The sequence below is a fragment of the Empidonax traillii genome, unplaced genomic scaffold (assembly GCF_003031625.1).
Source record: "Empidonax traillii isolate 1590-97213 ecotype Southwest subspecies unplaced genomic scaffold, ASM303162v1 scaffold284:size1552100, whole genome shotgun sequence".
Classification (NCBI taxonomy): domain Eukaryota; kingdom Metazoa; phylum Chordata; class Aves; order Passeriformes; family Tyrannidae; genus Empidonax; species Empidonax traillii.
The window spans coordinates 996,306-1,020,745 of NW_020955477.1; the positions used below are offsets into that span (position 1 = coordinate 996,306).

The 24,440-nt window shown below is 40.6% G+C and overlaps 1 protein-coding gene and 1 non-coding gene across 3 annotated transcripts in view; both read right to left on the reverse strand.

The window, feature by feature from the left end:
- Positions 1 to 24,440, reverse strand: part of SPAG16 (sperm associated antigen 16) — a 367,722-nt gene that overhangs the window by 256,628 nt on the left and 86,654 nt on the right. The window lies entirely within an intron of this gene.
- Positions 5,234 to 5,296, reverse strand: LOC114060673. The gene has a single exon (XR_003571935.1). It is a non-coding gene; the product is annotated as a small nucleolar RNA SNORD78 (small nucleolar RNA).

The window sequence follows — 24,440 nt, forward strand, 5'->3', positions numbered from 1 at the left end:
CATCCACAGGCATCATTTAACCAGGCTGCAACTTCTCAATTCAGTGCTAACTTGCACAGAACTTTTTGTATATTGTTCCAGGCTATCCTTTTAATTTTGATCTCAGTACACCAGGAGGGTGCCAGTGTCTCCCTTCCCCTTTTGTAAAGGCAAAGAGCAGGAAGCTGAAGAACAAGCATCCCTCTAGTGGAGTAGGCTTAGTTCTGATTTAGAAGCCAACCAACACCAGCACAAGAACTTTACCTGGGCACGTTTCAAAGCTTTCATGAATTTCTGCTTCATATTTCGGTTAAACTACTGCCCTTGCACACCTTTCCTGTGTGGCTAATTAGCTGGTATACAAGATAACCTGCCAGATTCCAAAAACTCTGTGTGATATCTCATCATCACATTGCTACAGCCCCTGATAAATATCTACTTTTTCCTAAGAGATCCTAAGTAATAATAATACTTGGCACTTACATCCTACTTTACGTCTTGAAAGCACTGTACAAACATGTACCTAATTAATCGTCCCAATTTCTCCATGAAAAAAAAATCTACAAGGAATTAGGATTATTAATAGACATTACTCTATTTGTTAAATCTTGATGGCCTACTTGGCCCTGAGCATGAAGAAAAATATATCTGACTCAAGAACTTCACAATCTAAATCATGAAGGATTTGTTGAAGAACTGCCAAAGGCACTTGTTGGTTATGCTGACAGCACATTTCAGCCCCCTCAAAAATTCAGATGAAATCAAAAACCAAAGTCAAGTTCCTGATTGAAATATCACACAATTTCCATACTAAAACAAAAAATTTAAACCCCAAACCTGAAAGTTTGAAGTCAAAGCAAGCACAGCAGGACCCCTGGGTGCTTTGTTTCATGTGACATAAGATCATTCAAAGAGCAGAGTAAATGCAATAATTTCTTAAAACAAAAAAAACAAATTTAAAAAAAAAAACCAACTAACAGAGAGGAAAAAAACCCACAGGTTGTTTAATTAAGGTCCTGAACAATCAGGTATTAAAATAACCAGAGATTTCTGACAGTTTCTTTTACAAATTTGATGATTTTTCTGCCAAGTCCTGATACAAAGAGTATGTTATTGGCACTAACACATGACCTTCTCGTGGGTTTGGATGAGAAACAAATAGTGCATCTCTCAGCAACTTCTAATGCAGTGTTGCTGCATCCACACTAAATTACACACCCCAGCCTCAGGAATCCACTTAAAAACAAGACAAACAGTTCTCCAACTTGCAGGCATCGGTCGAGACATTTACGAGTCAGACTCACAATCCACGTTTCGTTTGCTAAACCTTCTAAAATAAACAGGTTTGTGTTGCTCACAAAAGCAGCCTGAACTGTCAGACCTGCCCTCTGGAGGAGGACCAGAGGAAAAAGAACCAGATATCCTTCCTGGAAGAGCCAGTACGTCAGCCTCTGGTGGACTCTGGTGGGGAACAGGGCTGGATGAGAGATATCATTTACACGCAGATGAGATGCAGCGCTGCATAAAACCATGGAATCATCCCGTTCCTAGGGAGTCAAGGAATGACCTCTCTTCAGGCCATGCCCCTCCAGCTCTTCAGCTGAACATTTCAGAACAGATTCCCAGAGTTCAGAGCCCTGCAGAAACAAAATTAGGGGCTAAGTCCTAACAAAAAAATCCAGCTTTATTATTGTTTGTTATCTTCTCACTTCAGCTTATGTTTGAATCTTACATGACTTCAAGTGCAAACAAAACCAAAGACACAAAGTCATTTGAATGGCACATAGTTGTATGTGACAGACCCTTCCTGGGAGGATTCAGCATCCAGGAATGAGGTGGGATATCAGCTTATGAACTGCAGGTTGTGCTGCTCCAACACCAATCCCTGTCACCAGGACAGATGGATTCCAACATACCACTGCAAGCATCTAGTGAGAACATGGCCTTGGGAGGGTAAGAAAATAGAGAAAAGAAAATATTATGTGTAGCAAGGAGGTTAAATAAGACCACAGTAAACGGCAAAAGAATATATCTGGAGGTATCTAAAAGGTGTGCAGATGTGGCCCTTGGGGAGATGGTTCAGTGGTGGGGGTGGCAGTGTTATGTTAATGGCTGGACTTCATCTTAAAGGTCTTTTCCAACCTAAATTCTACAATTCTATGATTCTGTCTGTCATGGGGGGTGGAGGGGGAAAGCAAGCCTTCAAAAACAACTGCAAAATATGATGGAAACTTTCAAATGAGATACAGTGGCCTCCTAGAGCACGGAGACCTAAGACAGGCTGGCACGTTGTAGCTGAAAGCAGGATTTTCTAGCACTTGTCACAATTCCCCACTTCTTGCAAAAACCTACATATGCTTTTTCACCACGTTAAGAAAGCTAAGTAACATTGAAATACCTTACATTAGTATTCGAAAATTATTGACTGAGCTTTTAAAATTATCCTGCCACTTCTTACCAAACACAAACTGAAAACAAAGCAGAACCATCTAAAACAGCAACTGTCACCTTCCTTCATAGCACAAATTCCCTTATGTTAAAACAACTGATAGGTTCCCAAAGTAAAACAGCTCTTTTACACAGAAAGTAATTTGAGCTAACCATGGGCAACTAGTGGGAAGAAAATGGTAGTTGTTTAATAAATATTTCTTTTAGATGAATGGTTTCCTACTTCTTTCTATTTTGTAGCTTGGTTATGATGATTCACTACTAAAAATTTAATTTAAACGTTGCTACTGGATTAATTTAAAAGAGGCAACCCTGGAATTACTGGTGAAGAGAATTAATACAAAAGTTCAAGGGATACCAATTCTTTTGCAGTGTGTGAATCACCACACAAGCTGAGCTAAATGGAAAACACGACTTTGTTCTCAGTTAAACCAGCCTGGCCTCAAACATGGAATTTTGTTGAAAAAAACCTTCCACCTGTAACACCAAGTTCAACGGAGCTCTGAGATCCAGAAAGCTGATCCCATTGTGTTCTCGTGTGATCTGCAGAGGGGGGGGGTTGCTGGCACTATTTTAATGACTGAAACTAGGAAGCCGTGGAGGATTTCCCGTGGAAGCTGCCAAAGAGGAAAAAATTCCCATCTTCCCTTAGCCTGGGAAAGTGAATGTAGGTAGAAGACAGAGGCCTTCTCTCCACAGGAGAGATGTAGGAAGAAATAAACCCAGTGAACTGGCATGGTTTCAGGTTTATCACTTGCTCAGTGACCTCCCAAGGGACACGGCAGGTGGGTGGGTTGGCAGTTCCCTTTCTTGCTCCTGCAGTTCCATTTCCCACATTGCTTGGCTGCAGCTTCAAAATGCCAGTGCAACGTCTTGCCGACCCTAAGGAAGTTCAGTAGCTTAGCAGCTTTCAGCAGAAGGCAGACAATCTTCCCCTCCTGACCCACTGCCCTGGTTAAACCGGATCCTAAGATGGGTGCCATGGGTTTAACTCCACGGAAAGGGTAAAGCAAAAGGTTTTTGTTTTCAAAAAAGGGTACTAAACCCCACCCCTCTACTCCAGACTGCAGGGAAAGACAAGTGTTTTCCATCCTGTGGGGTTCACCAACCTCACAGTTCCAGCTCCAGGGAGATCTGGGTATATTCTACTACCACAGCAAGGCTGCAGCAGAGGATTCACATCCTCCTTGTTACACCAATCCCTTCTGCTCACTAAATCTTAACACAGCACTAAAAATCCAGTGTCTGGAATTCTTTAATCCAGGCCAACGCAACAGACCTTGATTTAGGAGTACAAAGCCTTCATAAGTCTCATACCCTGCCTGAAAACTGAGCTGGAAACCTCAGCCAGCACACACAAAGTCTGCACTGAAAATGAACATCTGGCAGCAAAGTGGGTCACAGACCTTCCTCCTTTTTAGTGACTCTCCTCTCCAACTCCACACTGTACAACAGTAACTGATACTTCAATATTAAAAATATTTTTCACTGTAGTTTTTAGCATCACTAACGACTCCTCTCTCCCAGCATGGTGCAGGGCAAATGACAAAAGGATGGAGAGGTCCAGGGCTTGAGAAGGGGAACAGCAGAGGTGGCATCACAAAGCCCTAGAGGTGTTCATGACCTTTGTAAGGTCACGTCCCCAGTGACACTCATCTCCACAGGAGTGGAGTCACATCAAAATCTGAACAAAGCCTGAACAACCACACCTGTGCAGGAGGATCTATTTCTCTGCAGACTCATGACATGACTCAGGCAGGTCCATACAGGAATGGCAACCAGACCTCCTGCTGGAAGCACCTTGGAACCTGCAGTCTCTCAGTCAAGGCCTGCTTCTCCTCTTTTTTACACAAAATAAAAAACAGAGAGAGAAAATCAGATTCTGCTTCTTAAAATTTAGTATGCAATACATCTACTTTGATATAGAGTCAGGTTTTTATTTCCCCAAACAATAATAGTTTAAAACATCCCAGCTATACCAACAAGATACATCAGCTCATACTGCTCATAACTTTCAGTTCTTCCTGACTCTGTTCTCTTGATGTTGTTTGTTCCTCCTAACTCATTATTTCAGATCCAAAATAATGTTGGAAACCCTCCTGCATGTAGCAAGCATCCTTTGCTGGATCTGCAAAGCACAAGACATTTTAAACCTTGTATTAATAACACCCAATTTTTCTAAACATTAAGCAACCCTCGTGTTCCGAAGAGAAGGCACATATTGATTAAGGAAGGAGGCAGATGAGTAAGCAAAGTCATCTGGGTCTAAAAGGCATTTCATTTGATTTCTCAAGTCCTACCATTTTCCTGCATATGGACATTCAGACCCAAGGCCAGCGTGCACATACAGCTATGGGAATCCAAAATGCAGGCTGGCACTGCAGCTTTACCCCAGAGCTGCAGTTCCGTGCAGAACACAGAAATTGTCTTTCCAAGGCAGTTCTGGGAAGGGAAGCAAAGGATATTTCTGTTGCTGCTATATTTGGAAGCACTATCACATTCAAAGAAATAACAAAGGACATGGCATCGCCATTCTCTGGTGCAGCAGTCAACCTCTCCTAAACATTTTCCAAGTATTAATATATGCCCTTGGGAGTATGGATACAGGCACATAAAAATATAACTCTTATGACACTAAGAAATAAACCAAAAAATGCTCCCAGCTTTTATTTAGTGCATAAGACACATTACTTGAGGGTATATATTGGAGAGGGAGCTAAGAAAATAGCTCATTCATTATTTAAATTGGGGAATGGACTCAGAGAGGTTTTATTAATGTTCAAAGAAGTAAAAAGCCAAAATCTCCTTATGCAGAGTATATCTGTCTAAATCCTGTTTACAGCACAGACATTTGACAACATTATTGAAGTTCTAAATTATTTATATAGTGTAGCAGTACTTTGGGTAATTTTTTTTCTGCTTTTTTTTCCCCCTTTATGTATTAAAAACAATCATGAAAATATCCTTCCAAGGTCACTTTACCCAATTCCTCATATAAGATAAAATGACAAGTCCATAAATCATTATAACAGTGAAGTATTGTGAAGTATATCTAGAGTTCAGTACCACAACCTGCAGTGAATCATCTTCAATCAATTAACAGATTACCTTAATTCAACAAAATCCAATACCTGCATTTTCCTGATTAATACCTTTCATACACCTAGAGTTCTGGTAATTACATATGGAAATTAAAGATGGGTTTTACACTCGTGGATACAGGATGCAAGGGCCTGGGAGACTGGCAGGAACCTCCCTTAAATAGATAACTGTGACAGCCAGAGCCGTGCAGGTTATTTACAAAATTCCAGTTCCCAACACGCCTGGATTTGCTGTGTTCTGAATGCTGTCAGTTTATAAGTCTTGGTATCAGGATTTCTAAAATATGCACAGTGGCACATCAACGGCATGAGTGTCTCTGGGATAGGGCATTCCAGTGCAGGAAGTCCTTCCACCTCTGCCAGCCTGCCCAGAAGGATTTGTTTGGACGCAGGTACTTCTGAAAACCCTCAGATTCAACCCAAAGGGCAGCTGCCTCCACGAACTCAGGACAGATGATGGGTTCTGAAAAATAAACTGACCCCTCGCACACATCTTGGGATGGGAAAGAGCTGGGGCCTCCAGGTGGACTGGCTGCTCCAGAGCGCTTTCGAGCCAGTTCTACACCAAACCCTGCTAACAGCTCAGGATGGAGCTGAACTCTGCCCAGGAAAGGAAACAACAGCTGCTAATTCCCCAAGGAAATGCTGATTAGCCCAGTCTGGAGACAGCACAACAGGAGCTTGAGGCATCACAAGTGTTTTTTAGGGCGGGAAAGCCAGAAGCAAGATGAACACAGGGAGGTGGACACTCCAGGGAGGAGGGCAGCCCTCGGGGGTGCCCGTGCCAGAGGATGGAGGCAGCAGGCACAGGTGAGCCTGTCTTGACCCTGCACTAACAGAGCCCTCACTTCTGCTCTTCTAAAACTGATGACAGGGTTTCCTTCTGCGGACTGTGATTAAATCCCACTACATCGACATCCAGGAAAACATCAACAGCATCAAGATAACAATCCAGCAGACTAGAAATGATAGTTCTGCCTGATACTGGGCAACGCTGGGCAGGAGTCAGGAGCCAGGATCCCGGGAAAAGATTGCTATGATGGCAGGGCTACGTGAAAATGCTGGGGCCGGTTTTAAACTTGATTGTCCAACCAGTAATTTTGCTTTGGCAGTTTAGGGATGAGAACAGCTGCAGCGTGCAGAGATTCACGGCAGGTAACCCGAGAAAATGGGCAACAATCAAACACTTATCCTGAGCTGGTTCGTGCTGCCAGTATTCAAGATACCCTCTCTCACACAGGTTTCCTTAAGTGCACCCAATAGAGCAATCACCAGAGGCGGGGTGGGCATATTTTTAGTTATCTGGGAGTTGCAGCCATACATTTAACTGGTGAAAGCATAGTTATTTTAAACTATACATCAAAACACACAAGAATTACACTCGATGATCCACAAGGATCATCGAGTCCAACGCCTTGCCCTGCACAGGGCCATCCCCAAGAGTCACACCATGTGCCTGAGAGCATCATCTCAGCCTTGGTGCTGTGCCCACTGCCCTGGGGAGCCTGTTCAGTGCCCAACCATCCTCTGGGGGGTAGAACCTTGTTCTAATATCCAGCCTAACCCTGCCCTGACACAGCTTGAGCCAATTGCCTCAGATCCTCTCGCTGCTCAGCACAGAACTGCTACACAATGAACACACACACGGCTAAACAGCCCTGGGAAAACTCCAGCCAGAGCACTTCAGGTATTTTACTGCAAAACCCCTTCGGTGCCACTGAGATTGAGAACAGAGGCCAACTTCAAGATAACAACAATACACACAACAGGAGCTCCAGCTTACCATAAAAAACCAAACTCGAGATTCAGACAACAAATTTCAGTTTACCTCTGAAGTTAATGAGAAGGACAAAACCAAGGTTAGAGTGTACTACAGAAACTATTTTCTTCACTCTCATGCATGCAAATATTTTTCTTGGGCAAATAACAAACTGACTTCCAAGTAAACACAGACTACCAAAATAAACAGAATTTTTCTAATGGATTAGACTTTCAGATTTTGTACACTTTCCTACCTCAACAAAATTCACGTTAACAAGGCAATATACCATCAAAATAGCTATACAATATTAATAACATGAAAATAAGAAGGAAATTTAACCTTCTAAAGTCTTAGAATTATCTAATCGGTAACTAAAATTCTATTATCGTGTTTTAATTAAGATACTGTACACCCATTTTTCTTGAATGCTCACTATCATAATTACTGCATGGGTGGGTGAACCCTGGAATTACTTTTAATAGAACTCAGCATGTGTATTAGTTCACCACAGGCTATAGAATATTAATAAAAAAGCCACCTTCCATCAGCAGGAAAAGCAGAGATAGAAGCTGCCGTGACAAAAAAAGGCAACTGTGAAGACAGAGTTTTAACAGAACTTAAATCTAATTGTTTCTACCAAGCCCCTTGGGAACATCACTATCACCAACCTTCTCTAATTTACCTACCAAAATGTCTAAACTTGGCTTTTGCAAATACTACTCGTATGAGAGGCTCAAGGCCTTCTGAGCCACTCCTCATGCTTTGAAATACATCATGTTTTCAATTTCTGAGGAGCTTTACCTACTTACAAGCCAAGACAACTGCATGCCAGTTGGTGCTGCTGGTAAAATATGATATCAGCTTCCTTAACACCTGCAAAGTGAGGGCGACAGGATCTTACAGGAATACTTTATGCCTTTAAGTCTTCTGTTGAAAGAGATGCCAAGAGGAGTAGGTGATTAAACAGCCATTAGTCACATTATTACTGTTTTCAAGGCAAGCTGGCAAGAATTATAACACCAAACCTCTCAGCAGTATACGTAACAGACTGCTAGCATTATCTACGTACAGATAGAGCTGTAAGTCAGTTATATATCAGGTAGTGTATATATTTATACACCTGTGGAAGAACAAAGATGTAAACTGTGCGAGTGAAGGTCTCCCATCTCGGCCCCCAGACAAGGAATTCTGCTGGTTTCACAGGCTCAGGAGCAGCAGATGTGACCTGAGCTGGCTGGTCAGGGGGAGCAGGGAAAAAACAAAGCAAGTGCAAGGCTGTCTTTCCTTCCTGCATTCCCTCTGGCTTTCAGAGGGACACTCCTCTCTGATAGGAAAGATGATGTTTCTTAGAAGACTGTCAGGAACGTGGAGTGTAAGATAGGCAGGCAGGCTCACAGATCTGGCAGAATAAGCCATCAGAGGTTTCAGTCGTTGACATCTGCATTGTTGTGCCCCCTCTCCTGCTCTTGCTTATGTCAACCCGCTCAGCGTGTGCTGAGCTGTGACTGCAGCGCCTTGCTGGATGTGTCAGACCTTCCCTGCTTACTGCTGCTCTCCAAAAGCACATCTTACTCCCTGGCTCTGTCTAACAACAGATTAAAGACTTATCTATCACACTTTTAGTGTCCTTTAGAAGTTCTTTAGGGAGCTTGGGTATTTAACTCTCTGAATCCCAGGTCTAAAAATTATGAAGTACAGTTTTTATGCCCACATTAAAGACAAAGAAATGTCTGTATTTAAAAACTTAGTTGCTAAAACATTAGAAGGCTTAAAGAATATGAAACAACACTGACTTTTCACATTGCAATTGCAAAACATCTCATACGGGACACAGGAACTCTGTAATATGTTCAGTGTCTCCAGTCCAGAGGAGGCCCTCGAGATTATCAGAGGGATTGAGCAACTTTCCTAGGAGGAAAGGCTGAGAGAACTGGGATTGTTCAGCCTGGAAAAGAGAAGGCTTGGGGGTGACATAACTGGGGCTTTCCAGTAGCTAAAGAGAACTTTCACATGGAAGATGGAGAGAGATCGTTTACAAGGGCATAGAGTGACAGGACAAAAGGGACTGGCTTTGCAGAGGGCAGGATTATATTGGATAACAGAATTGAACTTGTCCCTGTGAGGGTGGGGAGGCCCTGGCACAGGTTGCCCAGAGAAGCTGTGGCTGCCCCATCCCTGGAAGTGTTCAAGGCCAGGTTGGACGGGGCTTGGAGCAACCTGGGATAGTGTGAGGTGTTCATGCACACGGCACAGGGGTGGGCAAAGATGGGCTTTAAGGTCCCTTCCAACCCAGTCATGACTATATGATTTATTCTATTTACTGGGTCACAAACATTTCTGAGGCAGTTAAGCTGAAAATGAGTCAGCATCTTCAGCAAAAATTACGGTTGTATGGATATGACCAATTACTTGGGAAGAATAACTTTTGGGCCACAATATTCAATGACAATCCTGAAACCCTGCACCATCTCACTTCATTTAGCTGATTGTAAGTGCATTTGTTGTTTTCAAACTTCAGAGAACATAACATTCTCCTGCAAAAGTTCTGTGAAGACACAGACAACCAGCAAGAAGGATGCTCCAGAATACTTCAGACAAGGATATTTGAGGAAAAGCCCAAAGATGCATTTTTCCAACTGTACCAAATGTTTCTGCCAAGAAGCTTGCTCTAAGACAGCGGAATTCTCCTCTTAAGAGAGCAGCATAAAGGGCTGTTTCCCTAAAACATGCTGTTGTCTAAACAAGCATAATTATTATGAGCCCTTTTCACTGATTCTCTCTCCTCCACTCCCTGTCCCAATCTGTCAGCCAGATAAGGATCAGCTTTACTTGTTTATCCAGTATTCTTTCTTTTGCAGCTGAATAGAAGATAAAGCAAAAATACCATTACAATTCCTAGATTGGAAACAGATCTGCAAACTCATCTTCTGATTCTTCCACATTTTGAATTGCAGAATCACTAATCAGTTGCTTGCTTTCAAATGCTCTTGCCTAAAAGAAGACTAAAAAAGGGGGAAGAGAAGGGGAAGGAGTGCTCTACTTCTTCTCTTCTGGCAGTGCAGCAATTCTGTAAGATATTAATTTAGCACAAGACAGCACGAGTAGCCATTTGGTTCATTACCTGTCCGTGGTCAGTGGATGGAATCACTGGTGGATTCACAGCGCTCGGTGTGTCCCTCAGAATTCTGCCCTGGTTGCACTGTCTACACTCGCTATTGCCTCACCTCCCATAACTCAGCGTGCAAAAAACACTCCAGTTCTGGGCTGCACTGACCTCCTGGAGCCAGGAGAAGACCTGGCTGACTGGGAGGAGGTGCTCCCACTCCAGCCAAAAGGTTCAGTTTGAAACACTCCATTTGTGCTGAACTTTCATGCTCAGCTTAGGTTGGATTTTTCCCCAAGTCTGAAAGGTCAACTTTGACACGAGTCTGCAGGAAATGTTTGCATGTTTGACACAGAAATACTTCTAAATGCAATAATAAGAAGTTCAAAAGCACCAAACCAAGATGAACTATCTAGTCTGGTTTTAACAAAACATTTATTTACTTAAAGCCACTTTTTTCCCCTCTTCCTTCTTTACCTGAAGGACATGTCAATATTGTTTATGGAAAACCAAAACAAGTTTTTCTGGACCTTTTTTTTTTTTTTTTTTTTGCAAAAACCTATTCAGAGTACAATCAGGTAGTGATACCAGTCAAGCATTTACATGTGTAAGTAAAGCCAGTTCCAGGGAAAAGCTGATTGCCAGATAAACAGAAGCATTAGAACTGAACTAAGCTAAACTCAACTCAGCTTTCGTGGGGGAGCGTGGGGAGGCCCTGGCACAGGTTGCCCAGAGAAACTGTGGCTGCCCCATCCCTGGAAGTGTTCAAGGTCAGGTTGGACGGGATTTGGAGCGACCTGGGATAGTGGAAGGTGACTCTGCCCAGGGCAGGGGGTGGAACTGGATGGTCTCTGGGGTTCCTTCCAGCCCAAACCATTATAAGACTCTATGTCTTTACAGTTCTATAATAAGTAGCTAATAAGATGAAAGTTATTAATGAAAGCCTTTAAGTCAAGAATAATTTTCCATAGGAACTGCAAACCTAGTTGAGAATTACATAAAGCAGAAATAAGTCCCTAAGTCTCCCTATTCCTCACTTTCCCAGTAGAGACCACATTTTTTGCTATTTCTTGTGACTTCTGCAACACCAGTCCCCACCTAATTTCTCCTATACCCCAGTACAAGAGCCTTGCAGTCTTAGGTACTGTTTTGTTAAATGCAGATTAGTTTACACGTGGGTAATTTATCATTTAATTACTCAGTAATAATTGGAAAAAGATCAAATGATTTCTCCCCTTATAGATCAGATAATTAATGGTTATTTCTATGGCAATTTGTCAAGGCACAGCTGGAAGAATTAGACAACTATTCAGCTAAAGTGCACATAATCATTTTAGCATTACCATAATCTGAGCGATACAACTCTTTTTTCAATTACACACAGCTCTGAGAGCCCTTCTCCCTCCTCCAGCTACAAGGACCACACTGAGCACACGCCTTTTTAATCTGTCCCAGCAGACACCTGGAGATGCAGTTTACCAAGAGAGGAATTAAGTCAAACTAATCCTGTAACAGTGATATGTCACTACATTTGGAAATGTTGAAAAAAATTGCTGAAGACAAATGTATTCAAACAGCAAAATGCTCCCTTCAGCTTAAAAAAAAAAAAAAAAAGAAAAGAAAAAAGGGAAAAAGAAAAAGCCAATACCAGAATCACAAAAGCTACAAACACAAACAATGCATGAGTCCAAGGTAGCCACACAGCCCCAGTAAAACTTTTCACTCTTACAGACACCCAGATCAATAGGTGTCATTTGATCTTCAAAATGAGTATCCCATTTTAAAAAAGGGAAGAATTACGATAATGCAATTTTTTTTCTGGGCTGAAAGCACTTCATACTGGCACAATGTTAATACAAATCTGGCATTAATATCTTAAATACTTGTATGCTCCTACACCAGTGTCTTTTTATAATATTATTAATTAGGAATACAATAGGCCACTTGTACTTCTGAAGTGTGTAAAAAAAAATAACTGTGCAGCAAAACATACCAAATAAAAACCAAACCTCCTCACACATTGTGCAATCCCTTAGGCCCCTCATGAGTGAAGGCATTTTATCAAATACACTGCTTTTCCACGCACACTACATAAGAAACTTATACAGAAGTTTATAAATTTTAAGTTTTTTATGTATATAAAACTCAGCATCGGCTAGTCAGACAAATTTCAAAGAAACTGGATGAGAGAAGACCAACATTGGGTTGTACAAGTAATTCATCTTGTAAAAAAAAAAACCAAGATCATCATAAGAATAATTTTTCTTCCTTCCTTGAACCCCAGCTCTATAAATTGTCATTCAGAGTGGAGCGTGGCCCATTGAAAGAAACAAGACTGAGGGAAAAATCTGTTTAACAGATGTGTGTTCACTCTAGAATAACACAAGAGCTGGAAAAGAAAAAGCAAAACTATTAACTATAACTTGAAATAGCACTAACTTTGGTCCTGTCTGACTGGAAAATAGCAGCACCAATAATAGCTGCCACTGCAGTTGAGGCAGAGGAAGAAGATGGGCCTCGTGAAAGCTTGATGTGATCTTGAAAGCGTGCTAAGCTTTAAAATAATTTTTGCAGGAAACAATCATCAAAATGCAGAAGAGCTGGAAGAAACTCCACCAGTTTTACTGAGCACCCTGTTCTGAACTAGTTCAGCAAGGCAGGCAAACTGAAGGCAAAGTTTTAGGTTAAGATCAAAGAGCAGTTGAGGGGACAGGCAGCTCTCACATAGCGGTGTTGACTGAAGGTCATCAGGACACGAGACTGCCCTGTCAGAGCACTGGCAAACTGCAGCAATCAACACCAAAAATCAAAGAGATTATGCCACTGCTAAATTCTGGAGGTGCAAAGAGCTGGAAGGGAGTAACACTTTGCATGAAGACAACTGCTTAATGTGGCCATACTTTCATGAACAGCTCAATCAAAGCAAAGGTTTGTCTTTACCCCTTTTCAACTTTCATGATCCCTACTTTTCCCTCACCAGCTCCAGGCCACACATTCCTGCCTCTCCCCTCCCACAGGTGTCTCAGGTCCAGCTATAACTTAATTCAACTCACTGGTGCAGTGGCTTTTTCCATTTTTTTGGTAAATCCCAGACCGCTAGAGGCTGGACAGGAACTTCTGGAGGTCATCTGACCAACCCCCCTGCTCAGGCAGGGCCAGCTGCCCAGGATATCTCCACATGGCTTTTGAAAAATCCCTAAGGATGGAGATTACACAGTCTCCATGGGCAACCAAGCACTGGCCACACTCACAATGAAAAAAGATTTCCTTATGTGTTCATTTCTGATGCCAAACAGTCCCCCACAAACAGGATCAGAAGGGAAGTGGGACCTTCCTCCCTCAGCAGCAGAGAGCTACTAAACTGCCTCATGTCACCTGGAAAATAAAGCCTGGAAACGGATCAGATGAGAAGGGAAAATATCCCTTATATGGCATCAAAATCTCTTAAAATATATGTAAAATACTAACTAAATCAGTTTGAGAAGGAGGAACCCAAACTGGACAGAGTGCAAAGACAAAAAACAGTAAATTGCACTGTGAAATGGATAGCTGAAGTTACAAGAGGAGACTGACTTATTTAGCTTGATAAATCAAAGACTACAGGAGACATGAATGCTTACAGTATTATTTAGATTAAATTATAAAAGAAAAACAAAAATTATGTAAAAAATAATAGGTATCTCTCATGATTAAACCTGAAATCTGAAAGATTAGTGAATAATGGGCATGAAAGGTTTTTACAAATCAATTTGATTAAAAATTAAAAACACAAACCCTCTACTAGAAAGAAATTAATTGCTCGGATGCAACGTGAAAATATCAAAGCCTGTGGCCTGTCCTGATACTGGAACCCAACATGAGCACCTCTGCTGCATTCCTGAACTCACTGCACACTCTGCTAATAAAACAAGTGCCAGGCTGTATAAAATTACAAATTGAACACGAGCTAACTCACGGATCTTTGCAGCAGACACTTTCCAGGGACTGCTAAAATTTGCAGAATGTATTGCAAAAGTTCCTACTATCTCTAAGACAAAGATCTGAACTACCTGTTCATGACCTCAACAGTTAAGGGAAGTTTGCCCCCCTCTCTTTCTGCTTTTTCCTTTGGTTGATTTCCTTTCTCTCCCTGCACTTTTTCTCACCATAACAGAGCATTTGGAATGTGATTATCATTCCACAGGGAAGGCTGCAGTCCTGAATGCCTGGAAACCTTAAGTGAAACATTCAGGGAGATCCACTGCTCTTCCCCTCCTTGCTGAACACGTCTCTGTGCACTCTGGGCAGGTGAGATCAGATGCCCCTTCCACAAAACTCAGCATCCAATTACCAAGAAGAACAGGGATTGGAGCCCAGGCTTCCCTCCAAAATATTCATCTCTCGAGATAGCAGCAGCTGCAGGAAAAGCAGCGAGGGAAAATGTGGAGCTCTGAAGCACTTTCTTTTCAAAGAGTTGGATTTTCTTTTGGGTTGTGAACTCCCTTTTGTAAATGGGTGTATTCTGCAGTAGAACTGCAGACCTGGTGTGCTATAAAACATATTAAATTCTTTGGTGAGCAGAGATACACAAATACAAAACTCTTCCATCAGCAAGGTAGGTCTGTGTATTGTTGGCATTTTTGGTTGAAGCCATAAGGTTTGGGGGAGAGGAGCAGGAATGTAGAAACAGTGAACATTCACCAACATCATGTCCAAAAAAACCTTAGCTGGGAGACATGGAAATAATTCCATAGCATCTCCTAAAATTTTCTAATTAAAAAAGTATTTACACCGGTAACACTGAACTCAAGTTCATTTTATATACTATCACTGAACACAAAGAAATTTATTCTTTTTGTAAGTCAAGCCTTCAGCAACTGCTGAGCAATAGTGGAGAGCTCACTCTCACAAGTGTATACCCAACTAATTCTCTGGAAGACATCTAAGCAATACATGATACACAGTGATGAGATTATTTTTCCAAGAGCTGGGTTTCACCTCCTTGTTTCATAATTCATATGAAATATGAAGTCCTGACTCACAAGAACTTCAAGAAAAACCTGACCCCATCCTTTTGGCAACACCCTGAGGGAAGTCAGGTTCAACACACACTATGTGGATCTGCCTGCTGAAACACAACTAGAAATCCTCTTGGAAGGTAAAAGTGGCTCTATCGCAGAATTGATGATGTGATAATCTGATCAACACCAAATTTTCATCTCAGACACCTCCTCCTCCTCCTCCTCCCAAAGCTAAAAATAATAATGATCACACATCATTCAAGTGAAACTTTTCTCAAACTGTGGTAGCTTGACGAGAAACGAGCATTTCCCATTCCCCAAAGAACAGCTGGATGCCTCATTCCCAGGCACTGGAAACATGCCTTCACAGAAATGTTAAATAGTTCTTTGGATCCATTTAAATTCCTGAGGGATTGTTCCTGTATCATTTTTGGTAAGCTGTAAAAGCTTCTCTGTCTGTCCATGCCTGAACTTGCTGGAAGTGTCCCAGAATGGACACACACTCACCTCTGCACTAAAACCTCCACTTCCAGTAATCTTCTTCAAAACCTTAGTCAGGAGTGGCTAATTCTGAGGGACTCAACACTGAACAGCACAAACCATCATTTTTCTGAATCTGAAGCAAAACTATCACCTGGGAACGCCATCTGTGGAGCCAGTTAGCTGACAAATTTCTTTTCCATTATAATAACCCATCGTTAAACCAGAGATGGAATATTTAATAGAGTACTTTGTATCCAAAACGCAGAACTAACCAGATGCCCCCTCATCCTGCTGAAGTTAAATACCCATTTTTCTCCTTACTAAATCATAGCAACAAACTTGAAGATTGTCAAAGGTTCGCCTTTTTCAAACTAACTGAAAGAATCAGAGGCTGAATCTTAATAAGATATTTGCTCCTTTATTTCCACTTGCAGGATAACTTCTATTTAACTCAAAATAAAGCTGTTCTTGCAGGTACCTTAAGGGTTTCATCCACACAGTACTTGCAAAGCAAAAAAAAAAAGATGAACATCCCTCATTTTCTGTTCTTCCAAAAGAGAACTGCAGTTCAGGAATTTCAGGGAGAGCGCTTCCCTTTAAAGGATTTTGTGACTCCTATTTCTAGACACCAAAAGATTTCTTAGTTTCATTTCACAAGTCTGAGAACTCAGGAAGATTACCAAGTTCATTAAGCTCACACACTTCCCATGTATTAATTAGGTTTTCCGCTTGGTTTGAGGATTTAAAGCACGAGCACGTTCCACAGCAAAAACACAGTGTCAAATTAGTATGTTTAAGACTTGCAGTCAGTACCAATTACACTATAGGAGAATTAACAACATCTTTATTAATATCTTAATGTAATCTGATGCATTAATGCAGTTTGATGGAAAACTATCAAAGGCCTGAACTGAACTCGTGTAGTTTTCAAATCCAGCCTCAAGCTCACTTTGGAATTTGAATAAAGATCTTGCAGGAGGCTTCCTGGACTGATTAGTAATAATTTCTTATTTTATGGTCGAGTTCAGGGGGATCTTTGGTTCCCAGAATGACACCATAACTGAGGTCAGGAGGGCACTCTGGAGATGAGCTCACGGCAGGGCCATACAGAGCGGGATGCTCAGCACCATTTCCACTCACGTGCTGCAGATGGGACAGTCCACGGGAACTCTGCAGCCTCTGCGGGCAAACTGCCCCAGTGCTTGACCACCTCAACATCAAAAGGGTTGGTCCAAAGCTCCCCAGTCTGTCTAACTCAGTTCAATATGCCTTTTTCAAAAATTTCTGTACAACTTGTTTCAGATCCTATAGCTGATTTTCAACGCAAAAAGATAAATTTGGGTGAAGTTTCTCCTACTGTACCTGTGAAATTAGAGTATTTTGGGCTCACATTGATATATCTTAAATATGTATTCAGACTCAGACTCATGGTATTTAGCATCAGTGATAGCCTAGAAACTTCCATAACTTGGAGACACCAGTTAATCAGCAAGATTTCACATTGTAATCATGAGCACTGTCAGAGCCCATACTTCAATGTGCCCAACAACCAAACAAAGATTTGAAAATGCCTACTGACCTTTTGAGCTGCCATTTTCCCCTCCTCCCTGTTAAAAACCTTGTATTTTACACTTTCACAGAGCAAATGAAGCAAAGAATACATGAACTTTCATACACCAACTAAACCCAGTATCCACCCCTGGGAATGCCATCTCCATCTAAACCCCAGTCAGTTCAAATGGCCACTCAAAGTGCTTAAACATTTTCTGCCCTTCTCCCAGATGAGAGCATTGGAGATCAAGCCAAAGGTTTCTGAGAGCTTATTTATGAATCATCTTTAAAAAATTCATCGCCTCACGATTCTGCTGTACCTGGTACCACCCTCTGGATCAAACACAAGTCCTCCTTCAGCTTCTGAACTGCCAAAATGAAAGCTCTTGGTTCATTATTAAATGTTCTTATAAGTTTCCCTTGGGGACATCAAGTTTTGCACAGCTCACATAGAATATTTGGATAGTCACTAAAAAGCATAAGGAATTGGACATGTAGCTCTAATTTTCATGAACATCCAAATGATAACTTGGTGAATACAGTTCCAATGCAGTAACTAATAAAGAAGTTGAAAGCCTAATTTGTAATCTGCTTTCACGGCATATTAAAAAAGTCAATCTGTCAAACAGAACCCTTTTTCTTATAAATCATACTTTCAAATATTCCGAATATTTTGTATAGCAGTGCAAACATTCCCTGGTAACACTGCATTCCTGCAGCAAGCTAAGTGTTCCATCAATAAAAATCACAGAATTTTATCTCAAATTTCATTACACTTAAATGCCTCAACATATTGAATTTGTCTACAGAAATATTCTTCCAGTCTTCGCTCCTTGCATTCAACTAGAAGCACTGTCCTTCAAGCGCTGCCTTTCCTGCAATAAAAAGAGATTTTATATCTCCCTTCCTTTGTTTCCTTGCCATACATCAGGATGGGAGACAACAGGTACAGCGCTGTAATTTGATTTCCATTTGATTCACAGCATACTTAGGTCGGACGTTGAAAGCTCCAAAGTATGGACACATTAGAAAGCTGATAATCTTATTTTTAAATCTCTCCTGTTAGCTATGGACTTTTCCCTAGACATCCTGCAGTCAACATTAAAAATAAATGTATTTGGATTACAAAGGCACCAATCCTGGCTCTGTCAAACCCCTCAGTGTGAGTCCTTTCTCCTGGCAGGTGAATGACTTCAGCCTTTCCTAAGCAAATGAAGCAAGAGCCCTGCAAAATCCCCCTGGGTGTTGATTTGTGCAGAGAGCAGTTCAGCCTCTCCATTTTGTTTGCTCACATGTCCTGGAAAGAGATCTATATTATATCTCAATAACAACCAGGATTGGTGAGTCTGTCTGGAGAGAACTGCTTTTATTATACAGCCACATGCTAAGGAAGGCAAAAAGTATTGGATCCCAGCTGCAATTAAGAATGCTTTGGGCAAATATCATCATGATAATACTATTTAAAAAAAATAATAAAAAAAAAAAGAGAGAACACCCAAACCCCAACCACCCCTGACAGAGTAAAGGAGGACAGCCACATAGAAGGCAGGATGATTGATTTTATCTGTAAGCAGTAAATTAAAGAGCTTAAAATCAATATTACTTTTATGCAACTGTGTTGCAAAGCTTCCATATGGCCACACACCAACACACACCAGCTACTGACTCACAGAATATCCAATACTTGATACTGGCGTTTGGATCATAATATTTTTTATTGATTACATGTTACCCTGCAGGAATTGATCTCACCAGCTAAAGGGAGAGACACAGAAATGTACAAACCACATTTCGACTTCAAGAACAAGATAAAGCAACTTTTCTTATAATAGCAAATTAGTGGCTTGTGGCTGTTTCATTAAAAGGTTTTAATTAAGTCTGGATTTAAATACAGACTTAAGCATAAACCTTATGTTTACGTGCTGTTATAAAATTACAAATGAAGAAAGGTAAGACATGAGGACATGGAAGGAGTTTCCCATTCTGCATTCTCTCCTCCCCAGCAGGCATCAGGCACTACATGAAGGAGAAGAGGAAATGAAGCAAAGAATGTAATAAAAATTGCAAAGTCCTGTGGCAATTCTCCTGGTTCTGCCATCTAAAATTTATTTCATCAACTCCTTCAGCATTCTGTGTTAAATGTAAAGGAAATTCCAAACAGCTATGACCGTTCAGACTCGAAAAAAGCACAACAAAACAACCGAGGAGTGCTCAAGGTACCAGCCTGAGCCCGTGTACATCCAGTAGAGGAACACAGTCAACAGTGACCGTCTCTCCTTGCCTCGAGGCTTTCCAGCCTAATATCTCACTTCTTTTGCAAGTTTACTGGGAAATAAGACCCCTGTGTGACGATTATTCCCTGCAGAGAGTTGCTGAAACAGAGCACTGTATGAGAGGCTCAGTTACACAGTAACCACAGTTATGTTTGTTTTGCACACATTGATTACTTCACAAACTGATGAACTCGGACTGCTGAGAAGCCCCGCCACTGATGCCACACAGGATGATACAACAAAGCCTGAAATACTACATATTCTTCATTCTTACTGCACAGAAAGCCAAAGAACAGATGCAAAACTAAATAAAATGTGAAATGCTGTAGGAAGTGATCATATTGTTAAATCACTGCCAACATCACTAACATCACACATACACGGGAAAGTGCACTCCCATGAGCAAAGACACTCAGAAAACGGGTGAGGAAACAACATCCAATTATTTAAATAACCTTCATACTTGAGGGGGTTTTGGGGTGGGGTTTTCCCCCCTTTGTCTTTGGGTAAAAAAAAACAAACTCATATTTTGAAGCAGCCGAAAATTGCACTCAAGTTTGTCATTCTGAGCAGACAGAGAAGGAGATTAACTAAGAAACAGGTGAAGGATCTTCTCTATGCTTCCATTTTAAAGAGATCCTACCCTTTCTGTAAGCACATTGGTGTTTTCTTTCCTATTTAAAGAATGCAATTGACCATAGAACATCAGCAATCTCATACAGCAATAAAAAAACATCCTGGGGAAAAAGCAAGCTGTTTGCAAACACACTACAGTTCCCACAGAGGGCTAGAATATGGTCAGTATTTCACAGAAGTAAGATCAAGCATATTCTAAGCTATATTTGGATATATTTTATATATATAAATATATATAATGATACATAAAGTGTATATAAGTAGTGACAGGGCAAGAGGGAATGGCTTCCCACTGACAGGTTTAGATCAGGTGTTGGGAAGAAATTCCTCCCTCTGAGGGTGGTGAGAGCCTGGCACCGCCTGCCCAGTCAAAAGCAGTGCCTGATCAGTAAATTTTAAAAGCATTAAGAACAGGAATTTTGTATTTTAAATACCATTCCAGCCATGTAGTATGACTGGAATATTTGTTGGAGAAAAGTTAACAGCGCTGTGGCTCTTCCACTTGGCTCTTGGTGTTCCAAAAATTATGGGGTCCTCAACATCCCTTCTGTACTGCACAGTACTGTTTAAGGTCTCTATTTCAAATTTGCCCCAGTAGGAGCATCTACAGTTAAAAAGTGACCAAGGGATTAAGTACAGAGGTTAGCTTTGGACAAGGGGTTGGCAAAAATATGGGATGAACAGAATATATTATTCAAATAAAAAAAAACTAAAAACATACTCCCCTCCCCCAAATAATTATTAAAAAAATAATTGTTAAAAAAAACCTATTAAGTACTATCTATATATTAAGTATACAGCACTGATTCCTGATGATATGTGAATCTTATTAATTATTAATGCATCTTGAACAAAGATTTCAAAAGTTTAAGAAAAGAAAACATTATTTGGCAATGTTTTGTGGTCTAGGACACTAAAACTACTTTCCTGGGGATAGTAGGTAGAGACAGTAAAACCAAATCAGTTTTATCCCTAATGTGCATACAAACTTGAAAATGGGTTTAACTGGGAAATATTTTTCTGAAGATCTATCAATGGTAGATCATGACAAAGTTAACAGATGACTGCAAAAAAATACATATACACATTATGATGAATTCCTATATCTGTCTCCAACCTAAACAATCATTTCATATCCTGAAAATAAAACACTGGCGCCTTATCTTGTTAAATGCAAAAAAGCTGTTGTATTCACCATATTTCTTCCAGCAAAGCCTGTCACATTTCATTAAACAATATAATACTGTGATGTGCTCAGTAATAAAAAAGCAATAAAATTTCATAGCTTAATTTCTTCTGGGGAAGACACTGCTGATTTATGTAGCCTTTCCTACAAAAAGTGACACCTCATGGAGCACACAATTGATGTACATCAGGATGGTCAAACTGTTTGGGTTTAAGAACAGCTTATCTGTGTAAGGCTCTGTCTTAAAGCCAACAGTTTGCTTAAGACCAAGAGTTGCAGAAAGTTAAAAAGTGAATTTTTTTGTGCAGATAAACTGTATCGTGTATCTTAGACATAAATCCTGACACTCGAAGGTTTGTTGTGGCACTTGGTTGGTGGTGGAAGCTTTTGTTATTGCCAATAATGCTCCATTTAACAACTTAATAGACATGAACAACTTGAATACGCAAATATGTTTTGCCTTTTATTTACATACAGCCAAAATATAAATGCACCAGATCCACAATAATCCCTACTGATCAACAACACCTGAATTACTTGTGTCTTTCATACTTCTCTGCACAATAATTAGCATGTTATTACCATTTTTGAAAAGCAGTCTTGAAGTACTGGATTCCTAAGCTATAATCCAAAACATGGAGCTAAGTCTGACACAATCTTCCTTAAGAAAATCCATTACAAAAGCTCAAAGCGGACTTAAAATGTTAAATTAAAAACAAGAGGAGTCATTTCAGACAGCAAACATCCTACTGGATTTCCTTACATCACAAACATTTCTTCTTTGTTGAATAAAAATTATCGTAAAATGGGAAAACCTGATGCAAAAGTGGGAAGAGGAGGAGGACAGACAACACTCTCCAGGTGTTTCCAAAGGTTGGAGATCTCTGGTCTCGCCCACGCCTTTTCCTAATGATCTGGGAAAGTGGGAAACCGCTGGGAGTGTGAATTTACACTGAGGGTTTCATTCTGCTTTTTTAAGTGGCAAACAATAGATGATGGAGCCTTAGTGTGCAACTTCAGAAAAGACAGACCTGCTGTAATTCTACAAATCAGTCACTTAGCATTCTCTCCCCAGGTATTTCAAAAAGCCTACACCCACTCAAGCCTTCTTGCTGTAAATTGTGATGAAAATATTATTGAGGATTTCAACAAAATAAAAAAAAAAAAAAAAAGGAAAATACTAAAAGCATCAAAAAGTTGCAGCTAAGTGACTTGTATTTTATCATTATTGCTGCTATGACCTCACCATCCTAGCTTTCTGGATAGTTCTTTGAGCACATTAAGCACCAGATTATATTAGATATGGATGCTTTTTATTTAAAAGGCATTTCAGGGAATGGCAGGAACAACGTTTACAAAAAAAAAATCTTTGTGGAAGAGAAATATTCTTTTTTTTTCGAGTCTCTCTCCCTCAATTTGAGAAGAGCAAAATGTTACCAAAAGGCATTGGTGAAAGAACTGTAGTGGTGTGATAAACCTGCTTTATTATTAACACAGATTTGGTATTTCAGTCTATACTGATTCTACTGAAATTCTCAGTCTTTATGGTGTCAGAAACATAAAAATGTGAAAGCACTGATGAGTTCAGACTACAGGCTATCAACACAAGTGCGATAATCATCTTCCTAGAACATTTCTTAATGTGTGCAGGAAAGTACTAGCAGAATTGTTTATTATTACACGGGTTGTGTAAAGATCTAACTAAAACATACATAGTTAAAAAATATGTTGTAAAAATAAAATGCTTAATCAGGAGTGAAACACAGGATAAGCTCTTTCTACTTCTGCTACAGAAGTTCTTTTTTCCATCCTCTTCCATGAAACAACAATCATTTTTAGTGGCCAGCACTGAATTCAGATAGCTGATGCATCACCCAGAGTCACTGGTATGAGAAAGAAGAACCAGCTAACTACATCAGTAAGTGCCATAGATCAGTAACTACAACTACAGCAACTACTTGGAGCAGCTCAGTGCTGCTCTGGCCCAGTCACTACACTCTTGAAATAATCTGCAAGTATGTTATGCAGGAACATTTAGAACTAAATCATTGCATAGGTATATTTGCTTAAAAGGGTGTTCTGGTATCACTGTAAGTACAGATTTATCCCCACCACACTTATCTTGAACTCTGGGATGCAGTTGTCTGGATACTACAAGGGAATTTTGGAAACACATCACCTTAGGCACAGTGAGTGTAAGAAATGAAAGCCAATACAGGCACTGGTTTTGAACTCCCACTTTCTAACAGCTCACCCCTGTGTAGTGAAATGGAGGAGGGGGACAAGATTGATATTCCACAGTGCAAAGAAAAGCAAAAACTGAACTCAAAACAACCCTGAATTGAAATTACTGAAGAGGCAAAATTGAGCATCCAAATGAGCCCCCAACCCCCTTCCAGGTTTTACGTAGGTAACAATAGCTGTCAGGAACAGAACCGCTTGATTCTTCAGGGTGGGCATTGAGCAATCATCAAGTGATTAATTAGTCTTGAATCTGCATGATGAAAGGCATGCAGTTTACTCCTATTATTATTATTAGTCATATTAATAAACTCCAATAAGACCCCATGGTGAAGACAAAATCCACGCTTAGAGTTTTTTTTAACAGCGCTTTTTACTGACAGCATTTAAGTCTTTCCAAAGCAGTCAATAATTTTCTTGGCCCAACAATCTCATGAGCAGAAATACTTATGTTTTAAAACAATCACAGATTTAAAAGGTGCCTAGGGAGCTGGCCCAACCCTGACCAAACACTCACTGTCACAGGGCATTGCCACGTGATACCAACACACCAAGTGCTCCCCTCCCGTGAACATCATGGGCTTAAAACTGGGCATCAGCTGAACACTGAGAGGGTACTTTAGAGCAAGGGAAATAAAAAGTCTGCACTGCACAACAACAACCACAAGCAAAATCCT